Genomic DNA, 1,911 nt, shown 5'->3' on the forward strand with positions numbered 1-1,911 from the left:
CCAATTTTTTTTTTTTTTTTTTTTTAACAAAATGGCGGAAACGGGGACCCCATTGAAAAGCGCTTCGCCCTTCTTTCAGTTTGAATGTTTTTTCCTTCTCTTCTTTCTAGCTAGCTAGCTAGCTAATTAGCAACTAGCTAGCTAACTAGCAACTAGCAGCTAGCTAGCTGTTTACATAGCTTTGTGAGTTTGTACTTTTCCTTGACAACGGGAGAAGTAAGTGTTGCACCGTTCCCGGAGGTACTGCAATACCGGGTCGTGCGTGGAGCGGACGGAGCAAGCCCCATTTCCGACTCCCTGTTCAAAAAATCCATTTAATATAAGGTCCCCCGATGGGGGACGTATCAGATATTAAACTGATAAGAACAGATACTACACTTGATCTGAGCCAAAAGGCCGAGAAGCGATAACCCACAAATGGAACCCTGCAAACCCTTGCGGGCCCCGGGGCCTCGACAGAACTCGGCGGGTTTTGCAAAGCCGTCTCAACCCTTCCTCCCTCCCTCAGCCAGTCAGAAAGAAAGAAAGAAAGAAAGAAAGAAAGAAAGAAAGAAAGAAAGAAAGAAAGAAAGAAAGAAAAAGTCGCTAATGCGTCTGTAAGTCACTATCCTGGCCCACCTCTGTCAATTTCTCTTGAAACAAGATACCGGGCTCTGCAAGAAGCAAAGCCACTCCAAAAATATGTTGAACTCGTGTAACTATTCCTCTCCACGGAAGTCTTTAGTAAAAGGCGAAAGGCTTGTGCGTAATGAAGAGAAACCAGAGTTGTATGGAAGCCAGAGGTCGGGGCCCGAGATGCACTCTGTGCACTCTCGGCCGGGTTCCCGCGGGTGCTCCCGGAACCCACTCTTCGAGTTTGAGGGCTGTAGATTCACAGACACAGAGACGGCACAGAGACAGAGACAGACAGAGACAGAGAGACACACACACACACACACACACACACTATCTGGCTAATTTTTGCAAAATGGCGGGAAACGGGGACCCCATTGAAAAGCGCCGCTCTTCTTTCAGTTTGAATGTTTTTTCCCTTCTCTTCTTCTGCTAGCTAGCTAGCTAATTAGCAACTAGCTAGCTAACTAGCAACTAGCAGCTAGCTAGCTGTTTACATAGCTTTGTGAGTTTGTACTTTTCCTTGACAACGGGAGAAGTAAGTGTTGCACCGCTCCCGGAGGTACTGCAATACCGGGTCGATGCGTGGAGCGGACGGAGCAAGCCCCATTTCCACTCCTGTTCAAAAAATATCCATTTAATATAAGGTCCCCCGATGGGGGACGTATCAGATATTAAACTGATAAGAACAGATACTACACTTGATCTGAGCCAAAAGGCCGAGAAGCGATAACCCACAAATGGAACCTGCAAAACGCCGGGCCCCGGGGCCTCGACAGAACTCGGCGGGTTTGCAAAGCCGTCTCAACCCTTCCTCCCTCCCCCCCAGCCACCCACCCACCCACCCGGCGAAAGAAAGAAAGAAAGAAAGAAAGAAGAAAGAAAGAAGAAAAGAAAAGAAAAGAAAGAAAGAAAGAAAGAAAGAAAGAAAGAAAGAAAGAAAGAAAGAAAGGTGTTTTTGGGAAAAGGTCGCTAATGCGTCTGTAAGTCACTATCCTGGCCCCCTCTGTCAATTTCTCTTGAAACAAGATACCGGGCTCTGCAGAAAGCAAAGCCCTCCAAAAATATGTTGAACTCGTGTAACTATTCCTCTCCACGGAAGTCTTTAGTAAAAGGCGAAAGGCTTGTGCGTAATGAAGAGAAACCAGAGTTGTATGGAAGCCAGAGGTCGGGGCCGAGATGCACTCAGTGCACTCTCAGCCGGGTTCCACGGGTGCTCCGGAACCCACTCTTCCGAGTTTGAGGGCTGTGGATAGAGACGAGCACAGACGACAGGAGACAGACAGAGACAGAGACGCA

The 1,911-nt window shown here is 47.7% G+C and overlaps 4 non-coding genes across 4 annotated transcripts; all 4 read right to left on the minus strand.

Annotated features, from left to right (window-relative positions):
• Window positions 1-218: 218 nt before the first annotated feature.
• Window positions 219-408, minus strand: LOC135532101 (U2 spliceosomal RNA). The gene has a single exon (XR_010454282.1). It is a non-coding gene; the product is annotated as a U2 spliceosomal RNA (small nuclear RNA).
• A 241-nt stretch (window positions 409-649) lies between these two features.
• On the minus strand, window positions 650-768 carry LOC135532103 (U5 spliceosomal RNA). Its single transcript, XR_010454284.1, has one exon. It is a non-coding gene; the product is annotated as a U5 spliceosomal RNA (small nuclear RNA).
• A 384-nt stretch (window positions 769-1,152) lies between these two features.
• LOC135532100 (U2 spliceosomal RNA) lies at window positions 1,153-1,343 on the minus strand. The gene has a single exon (XR_010454281.1). It is a non-coding gene; the product is annotated as a U2 spliceosomal RNA (small nuclear RNA).
• Window positions 1,344-1,647: 304 nt separating this feature from the next.
• On the minus strand, window positions 1,648-1,765 carry LOC135532102 (U5 spliceosomal RNA). The gene has a single exon (XR_010454283.1). It is a non-coding gene; the product is annotated as a U5 spliceosomal RNA (small nuclear RNA).
• Window positions 1,766-1,911: the final 146 nt, after the last annotated feature.

The sequence above is a fragment of the Oncorhynchus masou genome, unplaced genomic scaffold (assembly GCF_036934945.1).
Source record: "Oncorhynchus masou masou isolate Uvic2021 unplaced genomic scaffold, UVic_Omas_1.1 unplaced_scaffold_17250, whole genome shotgun sequence".
NCBI classification, from domain to species: domain Eukaryota; kingdom Metazoa; phylum Chordata; class Actinopteri; order Salmoniformes; family Salmonidae; genus Oncorhynchus; species Oncorhynchus masou.